The sequence below is a fragment of the Chlorocebus sabaeus genome, chromosome 20 (assembly GCF_047675955.1).
Source record: "Chlorocebus sabaeus isolate Y175 chromosome 20, mChlSab1.0.hap1, whole genome shotgun sequence".
NCBI classification, from domain to species: domain Eukaryota; kingdom Metazoa; phylum Chordata; class Mammalia; order Primates; family Cercopithecidae; genus Chlorocebus; species Chlorocebus sabaeus.
In genome coordinates, this window is record NC_132923.1 from 92,857,922 (window position 1) to 92,870,413 (window position 12,492).

Here is a 12,492-nt window from a genome sequence, read left to right on the forward strand (position 1 = left end):
TGGTGGTGGTGCTGCACACCTGTAGTTCCAGCTACTTGGGAAGCTGAGATGTGATAATTGCTTGAGCCCAGGAATTCAAGGCTTCAGTGAGCTATGATTACATCACTGCACTCTAGCCAGAGCAACAGAGCAAGATTCTGTCTTAAAAAGAAAGAGGTCGGGCGTGGTGGCTCAATCCCAGCACTTTGGGAGGCCGAGACGGGCGGATCACAAGGTCAGGAGATCGAGACCATCCTGGCTAACACGGTGAAACTCCGTCTCTACTTAAAAAAAAAAAAACTAACCAGGCGAGGTGACAGGCGCCTGTAGTCCCAGCTACTCAGGAGGCTAAGGCAGGAGAGAATGGCGTGAACCCGGGAGGCGGAGGTTGCAGTGAGCCGAGATCACGCCACTGCACTCCAACCTGGGCGACAGAGCGAGACTCCGTCTAAAAAAAAAAAAAAAAAAAGAAAGATAGAAAAAAAAAGAGAGAGACAACCCAATAGAAAAATTAGTAAAAAACTTAAACAAACACTTCACAAATGAAGAAATCCAATAAACATAGGAAAAGTTAGCCGACCCCATTCATAATCAGGAAAATGCAAATTAAAACCACAATGAGATACACTCAACAAAATGACACAACTTTTAAAGTCTGACATTTCAAGAGTTGATGAAGAGGTGGAGTAACAGGAATTTCCTTCACCTGGATCCTTGTGAAAGCAGAGTCTGAGACAAAGATTAATGTGGTAATGCTTTCTTTGGGATGTGCCAGCTCAGGGCAGTGAGGGTGAGGGAGGAAGAGAAGTGAAGCGAGGAAGATACAATACAATGTTATTGTGCTGATTGCCGCTTTGCAGCAAGCTTCCAAGAGACACAGCAGGTTGTTCATTAAATGTGGCCATGCTTCAAGTGGGAGGGGTTGCAAGGAGCAATGAGAAGGGAGGGGAAATTTATCTTCCTGGCTTCCTCCCTTCTCCCGTTCCCATTAGCCAAGGTTTGCATCACATGGAGCTATTCCCCTGCGCATCCAGACATCTCCCATGGGCTTCTGGTCGCCTCCATGCTGTGGGTTTCATCCAAATCTGAATGTAGACAGGGTGACCAGGTGCAGTTTGGGTGCTTAGAAAGAGAAAAGGCAGTTAGAGGAATCTGAGAAGGCACACAAGGTTTGTGTCATAATAAGATTCTCATACACTGCTGATGGAATACTGAACTGGTGCAACCACTTTGGGGAAAGGTTTGACAATACCTGGTAAAGTTGAAAAGGTAATACCCTACAACCTAGCAACTCTGCTTCTCGGTTCATGACTTTTAGAAATTTGTGTAGAAATTTACAGAACCAGATCACATAAACACAAATGTTGATATCAGCATGTTTTGACAAAAACTAGAGGTAATTTCGATGCCCATCAAAGGGAGAATGAGCAAATAAACTGTTGTTTGTTCTCACCAAACACATGAACCAGAGGGAAAAAGTGTTTCATAATTTACAGAAAATAGGAGAAAAGATGTCAATCTGAAGGAGCTTGGTTAATATGGACCTTGAACAGAATAGGATCCTCAGAAGGTTGTTAAATTGGCAAGGTAAATCCAAACATTGTCTAGAAGAGAAAATGACGGAGTTCAAGGACTCTACTTGACTGGCCTTAATGACAATTTATCCCTGTGTTAAGAACACTTATTAGACCCTGGTTCAGATAAGTATTTTTTCTTATAAGTCAAATTTACACACAACAGGAACGGTAGCAAATTCAACTGTGATTTTTACAAAATCACATGTATTGTGATTTTATTCTAGCCGTGAAAAAACTGTGTGCCCTCCTTAGTAAAGAACACTACTATACACTCCAGAAAATGCCAAAGACAAAGTACTAAATACCAGATTGAGAACTGAGACCTGTGCTCTTGTGTTGGTAGCTTACTAAGGTAACTAGAAACAAAGTTACATGAGGAATCATAATTATACTGGGAATAATAGCTTTGTGTGTAGGTGACAATAACCAATGTGTATATGTGTGCGTGTGTGTTTGTGTGTGTGCATTTCGTCCTTTCTCTAAAGTTCTTTTCCCCTCTATGCCAATTTGTGACCATTCTGGGCAAGGCTAAACAAGAATATGTGTGTGTGTGTTGTGTGTGTGTGTGTGTATACTATGTGTGTACAAAATTGGTATAGAGGGAAAAAAAACTTACAGAGAAAGGACAAAATGCTTATGTTCTCACTCAAGAAATGATAAATGTATGAAGTGATGGATATGCTAATTACCCTAATTTGATCATTATACAATAAGTGCATGTATCAAAACATCCCATTGTGGCCCATAAATTCATACAATTGTTATGTGTCAGTTTAAACAATAAATAAGACAGGACAAAATTCCCAAGAATCTGAAAATACTTTATTCAGGTGCAGGGCTGATAATTCCTCTTTTTTGGGGGGTTGGGGGACAGAGTCTCACTCTGTTGCCCAGGCTGGAGTGCAGTAGTGTGATCTCGGCTCACTGCAACCTCTCCCTCCCAGGTTCAAGTGATTCTCCCGCCTTAGCCTCCCGAGTAGCTGGGACTACAGGTACAAACCACAACACCAGGCTAATTTTTTGTATTTTTAGTAGAGACGGGATTTCACCATGTTAGCCAGGCTGGTCTTGAACTCCTGACCTCAAGTCATCTGCCTGCCTCAGCCTCTCAAAGCACTGGGATTACAGGCATGAGCCACCACACTCCACCTTGATAATTCCTTTTGAAGGTAAAAAGAATACAGAATAGTTATAACCTGGTGAGCAATGCGAGAAGCTTTGTCCACTGACTGGTCAGTCTGGAGCAGTGACTGGGGTCCCAGTGAGATTCCATTTGAATTGCTCTGTTTTTCATAACTTACAGACACTGTTCCAGGTTTCCTGACATTATAAATAAAGAAGAAAAGGGCCTTCTGAGAAGTCAGATTGTTTTTTAGCACAAAGACTATTTTAATCTCTCAGGCTTGGAACCCTACTCCCAAGGCTTGTGATAATGCCAATATTTGTAAAAGCATACTTTAGAAAATTTCAGAAAGTCGTTTATTTTGTCTGTTGCAGGAAATAGTGCTGGTTTGTGAAATATGGTTGTTAATATTTACTGAAGTCACTAAGTGAGAAGAAGCAGTTCCCTCTGTCTTTCTTCCCGCAGTTGCTTATATTAACTATGTCCCTGGCAGCTTCTAGACACACAGTGCAAAGCTGTCTGTCTTCCCCTGGGTGGGCAGAGGGGAATGGGGAAGGGATGGTGGCAGAGATGGAGACCTCTTGTCGATGACAAAGGAATGGAAGGGGAGAGAGATGGAACAGACACAGCATTGGCAATGGCAACAGAACAAGGCTAGCCACAATGGTGGCATCAAAAGGCAATGGGGATGAGGAAAGGGGATGTTGGTGGGGACAGAGATCAGAGAGGAGACAGGAGTTAGAAGGGGAATTAGGGGAGGGGAGGAGGAGATAAAACATAAGATGAAGATGGGTACACATGGGGTGAAGATGGTATGGGGGACGATGGTATGGGCATGATGGGGGTGACAGAGGAGATAGGCCTGAATGTTTGCTTGGATGGATGGGGAAGGAGAATGGGAAGAGATGTGAGTTATAGATGAATGGAATAAAAATAAGGGTAGAATGAGAACTGAGCATGTTGCAATGGGCATGGAGAAAAGACTCACTTATTCCTTCTTTCTCAAATATGTGGGGGCGGGGGCAGCTACTGCGCTCCAGGAACTATTCTAAGAGCTGGGGATACAGTGGCAAGTAAGACTAAGTCTCTTCCCTAATGAAACTTTTGTGGTAGTAAGGAAAACAGAAAACAAATTTGCTATATTATAATGAGAAGTGCTACAAATGAAAGTAAAGGGGAAAAAAAGGTAAAGCAAAAGAGAGTGATGGAGAACATCATTCTAGAAGGGTGGCCAGAAAAGACTTTTACAAAGAGCAGACACTGGAGCGGAGGAAAGTGAGACGGGAAGCCTGGCAAGTGCCTTAGGAAGGGCTCCGCAGGGGAGTGCAGTGGTGCTCAGGCCCTCCTAGCCAGGGCTAGCCTCTCTGTTTGGGGAATGGATCTCCTCCTCTCTCAACACAAGGATTCAGTTCCTCAAATATTTCTCTTCTCTTGCCTCTCTTTTCCCTCTCTACTGGATCGATCTCAGAAATACACAGAAATAATCTGCTGTTATTTACCATATCCTTAAAAAACATGGGCCAGGCGCAGTGACTTAGGCCTGTAATTCCAGTATTTTGGGAGGCCAAGGAGGGCAGATCACCTGAAGTCAGGAGTTCAAGACCAGCCTGGCCAACATGGTGAAACCCCGTCTCTATTAAAAATACAAAGATTAGCTGGGTGTGATGGCAGGCACCTGAAGCCCCAGCTACTTGGGAGGCTGAGGCAGGAGAATCGCTTGAACCCTGGAGGCAGAGGTTGCAGTGAGCCAAGAATACACCACTGCACTCCAGCCTGGGCGACAGAGAGACTCTGTCTCAAAAAAAAAAAAAAAAAAAAACTTCTCGTGATCCTAACTTTCCCTCCAGCTCACATCCATCTTACTGTACCTTTTTACAGCAAAATTTCTTGAAAGAATTGTCTACACAACTAACTCCAGTCCCTCTCTGTCCTTTCTCTCTTGAACATGCTCCAGTAAGCTTTTGCTCACACCATTTCCTGACACTGCTCTTGTCACCATCATTAATGACCTTCCTCTTATTAAATCTTATTCACTCAATTCTCAGACCTCTTCTTACTCGATCTTTGACACAACTAATCACTTCCTCCTCCTTCAAACCCCTATTTCTCTAGGCTTCCGGAATGCTACATTTTCCGATTTTCCTCCTACATGACTACTGCTTCTTTCTCCGGCTCTTCTCTCCAGCCTTTTAATATCAGAGGCTCTGAGGGCTCCTGGGTCTCTTCTATTTTCTATTCACATTTATATCCTCAGTGCCTGCATCTACTCTTGTGGTTTTATTTCTATTTATTATTGTTAAGATTATTATTTTAGAGACAAGATCTTGCTCTGTCACCCATACTGGAGTGCAGTGGTGTGATCATAGCTCTCTGCAGCCTTGAATTCCCGGGCATCCTCTTGCCTCAGCCTCCCCAGTGGCTAGGACTACAGGCATGTGCCATCATGCTGGCCAATTTATTTATTTACTTTTTGTAGAGACAGGATCTTGCATGTTGCCCAGGCTGGTCTCAAACTCCTGGCCTCAAGGGGTCCTCTCACCCCTCCCAAAGCTCTGGGATTATAGGCATGAGCCACTGCAGCTGGCCCACTCTTGTGGTTTTAAATACCACCCACACACTGATGACTCACAAATGTGCAGCTCCAGCTCAGATCAGTCCCCTGAATCCAGACTCTAATACCTGACTGGATTTCTAAGGGGCATTTCCATTAACACATCTAAAACTGTCCTTCTTATCTTCCCACCCAAACCCACTCTTCTCACTATCTTCCCATCTCAGTGCAACTCCTTCCTTCCAGTTGCTCAGGCAAAATACAAAAAAAACCCTGGTTTCCTTTCTTTTTTCTCTCCCCACACATCCAAATCCATCAACAAGTCCTGTTGTATCTGCCTTCAAAATATGTTTAGAATCTTACCAGTTCTCACCATCTCCATCATTACCACCCAAGTCCAAGTCACCATCATCACCTACCCAGTCATGATTGTCCCCCCGCCCGCCCCCAAAAAAAAACAGTAGGAGGAAGAGGAGGGAAAGGGTAGCCCAGGTGGCAGAGGGGAGCAACAGTGTGGTGCGGGTGGAGGGGAAGCTCCGGGTAGTTAAATACTACTGGAGCGGAGAGCAGGTAGCCAAGAGTGAGGAGAGCTATGCTGAGGTGGTGTCAGGAACCAGAATGTGGGAAGTCTGGAATGTCACCCTAGGAGCTTGGATTTATGCTGAGCCAATGAGGACCCATAGAAACTTCACCACATTGGCTTCAGCATGAAAAATGGGTTGAGGAAGTAGAGATGGGGAAGCCTAATAGGAGGCAGTTGTGACCTGCCAATTGTAAGGGTGACTAGGACAAGGGAGGTGGCCATGAAAATGGAGGGAAGTGAGCAAATGCAAGCTTTTGAGGAAGTGGAGCCAACAGAACTGTTGGTTGTGGGCGAGGTCGTAGGACAGAAAGGCTTGAGCTTGGGACCTGAGTGGATGAAAATGCTTCTCACTGACACAGGGAAGGCTGGAGAAGGAAGGGTTCATGGGGGAGATAAGGCATCAATTTCAGACTTAGTGAATTTAAGTACCTGAAAGAGTTCATGGTTGGATATAAAGGCCTAGAGCTAAGGAGCCAAGGGTGAGCTGGGAAGATATTTAGATGTAACCTAAGTGTAGACAGTGACTGAAACCATAGGAGGAGTGAACTGTGGAGAGGGAGAGGAAGACCCAGCTCAGAGCTCCAACACCACAAACATTTCTAGGAAGAAGAACCTTGAGGAAGTCAGGAAGGGAGGGGAGTAAGAAGTGGAAGGGAACCAGGAGAGCTGTTTGAGAATAAAGTTGACTTCTGCTGAGAGGGTCACAGCTGAGCATGAAACACGCCCATTGGATTTATCCCAGTGACACTCATTGGTGACCTTGGGGGGAGCAGTTAGGACATGATGGTGTCTGAAGCTGCAGGGGGTTGAGGAGTAAGGTTTGACCGCAGGGATGAATTAACACCTTTAAAAGATTATGGTTCCCATCCTCCTACAAGTAATACAAAATGAGGTTTTTTTTATTTTCAAAATAACATAAAAATATATAAATGTTAAAATCAAAATAAACTTTCTAAATTATTTTAATTGCAGTTAACTTACTTGCACATTTGTATTAAAAATAACTGTCCTTCCCCTGTTCAATAATGCTTATTTGCTGTGTTGTCCTTCTTTGTTGGTGCCTCAAGCATGTGCTTTGTTTGTCTATTTGGTAATCCTGTAGTGTTTGGCTCTGATAAAGACAAGGGAGATAGGAGGCTCATTGGAGCCCAGGAGTTCAAAGCTGCAGAAAGCTGTGATCATGCCCCTGGACTCCAGCCTGGGCAACAGAGCAAGACTCTGTCTCAAAAAAAAAAAAAAAAACTCTGGGAGGCCGAGACGGGCGGATCACGAGGTCAGGAGATCGAGACCATCCTGGCTAACACGGTGAAACCCCGTCTCTACTAAAAAAATACAAAAAACTAGCCGGGCGAGTTGGTGGGCGCCTATAGTCCCAGCTACTTGGGAGGCTGAGGTAGGAGAATGGCATGAACCCGGGAGGCGGAGCTTTCAGTGAGCTGAGATCCGGCCACTGCACTCCAGCCTGGGCGACAGAGCGAGACTCCGTCTCAAAAAAAAAAAGACGAGGGAAAAGGGAGAGGTGAGAAAATGGGGTAGGATGGTTTTTCAGCCATAAAAAAGAAGGAAATCATGTCTTTTACTGCAACATGGGTGGAACTGGAGGCCATTATCCTAAGTGAAACACCTCAGACACAGAAAAACAAATACCACGTGTTCTCTCTTATAAGTGGGAGCTAAATAATGTGTACACATGGAAGTAGAGTGTGGAATGACAGTGGAAATTCAGAAGAGCGAGAGGGTGGAAGGGGATGGATGACGAGAAATCACTGAATGGGTTCAATGTATGTTACTCCAGTGACGGATCCTCCACAAGCCCTGACTTCACCACTATACAAAATATCAACGTAACAAAATTACACTTGTGCCCCATAAATGCATACAAATAAAAAATCACTTAAAAATTAAAAAGGAAGTTTGGTAGAGGGAGATTTGGGGAGTTTTTTAAATAATGGAGGCTTTATCATGTTTATAGGCTACAGAGAAGAACTAATTGACTTAGAGACTAAAATGCAAGAAAGAAGGATGAATCAATAAAACCAGAGGGTCAAAAGTGCCCCCCCGCCCACTTTGCAGAGCACAGAAGGGATGGGCTGAGGGTGTGGCGTCCAGATTCTGCCCTCCCCTACCCATGGGCTACTGGAGGCAAAAGATACCCACTGAGCACAGCAGCCACAGAGACAGGCATTGCCGAGGCTGGGGCAGGAGCGGATGCTAAGGCTGGACAAGAGTAGGGAAAAGAGAAAGAGGAAGTTGGCACCTTTTGGACTGGAACATGGCATCCTGACCCAGGTCACAGGGTGCTTTCCCACCAAAGCAGCAAGGGGTAAAAAATAGACTCCGTCTTTTCCTCAGCATCCCCCAAGGTGAGGACTAGGGTGATATGGTGTGGATGTTTGTCCCCTCCAAATCTCATGTTGAAATGCGATCCCCAGTGTAGGAGGTGGGGCCTAGTGGGAGGTGTTTGGATCTCGGGGGTGGATACCTCATGAATGGCTTCGTGCTGCCCTTGTAATAATGAGTGATTTCTCTCTGAGTTACGGGAGATCTTCTCGTTTAAAAGAGTGTGGCGCCTCCTATCTTCTCTCTCTCTCGCCATGTGATGCACTGACTCCCCTTCGCCTTCCACAGCAATTGTAAGCTCCCTGAGGCCTCCCCCGAAGCAGATGCTTCCTGTACAGCCTGCAGAACCATGAGCCAAAATAAACCTCCTTTCTTTATTAGTTACCCAGCCTCAGGTATTTCTTCATAGCAAAGCGAGAACAGACTAACACGTAAGGAGAGAAGGAAAGCCAGCTAGACTGGGGTGGACCCCTCTGGCCAAGGCCTCCTGCCCAGGAAAACCCTTCTCCCATGCTGATCCCCCACCCCCATCCCACCAGGAGGTCCCCTATCCATCTCCTGATAGGATGTGAGGACTGGAAGACCCTGTCCTGAAATGTCTCCCACCCAGACCTGCCTCAGTTTGCAGACTTTTACTTGCCCGCATGAGTGATCATTAAAATACACATTTCTGTGAGGGGAGGGGGAGACAAGCCCTGACCCCTGAGAGGAGGCATGTGGCTGTGGGAGGGGAATAAAGGCAGAAAGCAGAGGTAAGGATTCTAAGGCCACTTGGCTAGTGATGTCACCAGTGGTGACCCCAGAAAGTCTATGTAAAAGGGCACAGGGTCGCAATTGTGTTACAACAGGGGATGGGCTAGGGGACAAATTATTTTTACTCAGATTGGGCATTTTCTGCCTGGCTTAGGGGAGAATGAGGAAGGGTGTTGAGTGTCTAAACTCTCCACAAGCTCCTGTTCGGTGACACTCTGGAGAAAACATAACCCCAGATTGTGGCCCTGGAGAATCATGCTGGCAGAGCAAGGGTTAAAGCTTCCTGTGAGGGCAGGGGCCAGCCCGCCTGTGAGGCCAGAATGTTCCAGTCCAGACTGAGGCAGGCAGCTTGGGAAAAACTGCCCACCACCTAATGAATCAGATACCACATTAGCTTGAGGTCAAAGCCAAGGCCCAAGGGGAGGGGAAGGGAGGAGGCTGCTGACAGAGAAGTTTGGTTCTCTTTGCCCCAGGAACAGGGAGGTGGCAGGGGCTACATAGTAACTGGAGGGCCCTGCCTCAGGAGCTCCCCCACTCACCCTACTCCTGGCTGGAACGTCCTCACTGCAGTGAGATTTTTCCCGTAAAGAGCACCTCAGGGTGAGGTGCTCAGGACTCAGAACCTGGAATGAGACGCTGAAGAAAGGGGCTGGGCGCAGTGGCTCATGCCTATAATCCCAGTACTTTGAGAAGTGGGCAGACCACTTGAGGTCAGGAGCTTGAGACAGCCTAAACAACATGGTGAGACCCCATCTCTGCCAGAAATACAAAAATTACCCAGGTGTGGCGACATGCACCTGTAAACCTAGCTACTCAGGAGGCTGAGGCAGAAGAATCGCTTGAATCCAGGGGGCAGAGGTTGCAGCAAGCCGAGATCACACCACAGCACTCCAGCCTGGGTGACAGAGCAAGACTCCAACTCAAAAAGAAAAAAAAAAAAAGTGCTGAGGAAAGGGCTTGGCCTGTCCTTCTCATGTCCAGATGGGGAAGAAAGGTCAGTGCTGCCTGAAGCTCAGAGAACCCAGACTTGTGCTTCCAGGGTACACAGGAAACACAGACCCTCTCGGTTCTGCTTCTCCCATCCTGCTGTGTCCCACCTCCACCCAATTCTGATCTGGCCCCAGGTTATCCCCACCCTTCCCCCATGAGGTCTGGGTGACATTGGTTCACCGTTGGTGCTCTGCCCTGGTCAGTGCACCCTGCCTCAGTCGCTGTGAGAGTTAGCTGCTCCTTCTCTAAATAATTACATGTTCTCAACCAAATGGAGTCAACTCCTTCAGGAAGTTCTGCACCCTCTCTGGGGTATAAAGGGCCATCCCACCAGCCTCAAACGGAAACAAATTCTGTGGTATAATTTATGCTCCAATGCTCCCTGTGGGTCCAAGCTGAAGACAGTATCCACACACTTGCTTAGTTTTCTTCCTCTGTTCCATCCTGCTTCTCTCCCACCTCTTCTTCTGATAGGACTGCTCTCATAAATCACTGAAACAAGAATATTCATATCAGACTCTGTTCTCGGGAACCTGACCTAAGAGCCTTCCTTATATTACTCATAACCAGTATCACCCAAGATGCCACATCAACCACAACGCATTGTCTCAAAATTCAGCTTTATCTAGTAACTAATACCTTGTGATACATCCCTTTCTGTTTAAACAGAGTATTGCAGGTTCTGTTGTCTGCAACCAAGAACCTTGACCAGTAAAATGATTCACACCAGAAATGGTTGCAGCAACCATCACTCAAGGGAGTGGGAGTCTGACCTAGAAGGGGACTTCTTGACCCAGCTGAGTTTGAAGGCAATGAAGATTCTAATAGCATTAGAGGATTAGACATTATATATTGTTTGTTTTAAAAAATAATATAATAAAAAATGAGCTCAACACTCATCCCAAGAGTTAAATGTTATCGATCACTTAGTTCTATCCATGCCTCCCCAAGGGGTAACCACTATTTGAGAATGTCGTCTATGTAGATGCCTACATGAAATATGGTTTTGTTTTGCTTGTTTTTGATCTTTATAAGAAGAGTGATCTTCAAGATTTGCTTTATTGCTCAAAATTATGTTACTAAGATTATCCATGTTGTGGCATGGAAAGGAATATCATTCATTTTTACTGCTGTGTCGCATTCCATGTGTGAGCACACCACAGTCTATCCAGTCTGTAGTCAACAGGCATTTGAATGGTTCTTTTATTTGTGCTCTTACATATAGTGCTACCGGCTACACTCCTGTCAGATGTCTTCTGATATACCTGTGCAAGAATTTCTCCTGGGTATATATCCAAGAGTCGAATATCTGAGTATGTTCAATAACACAAGATAATGACAAATTGTTTTTCCAGAGTGGATAGACACCAACCATTAATGTATAAGAGATATCACTGACCAATATTCTCTCTAGAAAGTTGGCCAGGCATGATGGCTCTTGCCTGAAATCCCAGTACTCTGGGAGGCTGAGGTGAGAGGATTGCTTGAGCCCAGGAGATCAAGATCAGCCTGGGCAACATATCAAGACCCCATCTCTTAAAAAAAAAAGTATTATCATACCCCTTAATTTTTCGTTTTTTGCGGGGGAGGGTACTTGTTTGTTTGTTTGTTTGGAGAAAGGTCTCACTCTGTTGTCCAGGCTGGTGTACAGTGGTGCGATCTTGGCTCACTGCAGCCTTGACCTCCCAGATCAAGCAATCCTCCCACCTCAGCCTCCCAAGTAGCTGAGAACACAGGTGCATGCCACTATGCCTAGCTATTAAAAAAAAAATTTTTTGTAGATACGGGGCTCTTACTGTATTGCCCAGGCTGGACTGGAACTCCTGAGTTCAAGTGATTTTCCCACCTTGGCCTCCCAAAGTGCTGGGATTATAGGTGTGAGCCACAGTGCCCAGCCCATACTTCTTAGTTTTTGCCAATTGAATGGATGTAAATGGTATCTTATTCTAGACTTAAGTTTCCCTGATTATTAATAAAGTTGAGTATTTTCCATCCATTTACTGCCCATTCATGTTTCCTTTTCTGAAGGAAACTTGCAAATTTTTCTATTGAATTACTTCCATATTTCTTACTATTTTATAGGCGTTATCTGCACATACTAGATACAGTTGTTGATTATACACATGTTATAAATATCTTCTTTGCTTGTGGCATGTATTTTTATGCCTTCTAATGTATAATAAATAAACAGAAGTAATAGAGCTATTAAGGATTATTTTAGGCTGGGCACAGTGGCTCATGCCTGTAATCACAGCACTTTGGGAGGCCAAGGCAGGGGATCACTTGAGGCCACAAGTTTGAGACCAGCCTGGGCAACATGGTGAAACCCCGTCTGTACTAAAAATACAAAAATCAGCCTGGCGTGGTGGTGCTCAACTGCAATCCCGGCTACTTGGGAGGCTGAGGCATGAGAATCGCTTGAACCTGGGAGGCGGAGGCGGAGGTTGCAATAAGCCTACGTCGTACCACTGCACTTCAGCCTGGGTGACAGACAGAGACTCTGCCTGAAAAAAAAAAAAAAGATTATTTTTATTCATATTATGAATACTATTATGCCAACAATTTCATGATATAATATAATCACTAGTATTCTGGC

The 12,492-nt window shown here is 45.2% G+C and overlaps 1 long non-coding RNA gene across 1 annotated transcript in view; it reads right to left on the reverse strand.

Moving 5' to 3' along the window:
* Positions 1 to 1,107: 1,107 nt before the first annotated feature.
* The window catches only part of LOC119624366 (uncharacterized), a 29,567-nt gene continuing 18,182 nt past the window's right edge, over positions 1,108 to 12,492 (reverse strand). Inside the window, exon 3 of the long non-coding RNA XR_005240444.2 lies at positions 1,108 to 10,388. This is a non-coding gene — a long non-coding RNA (uncharacterized lncRNA). The remainder of the gene's footprint in view (positions 10,389 to 12,492) is intronic.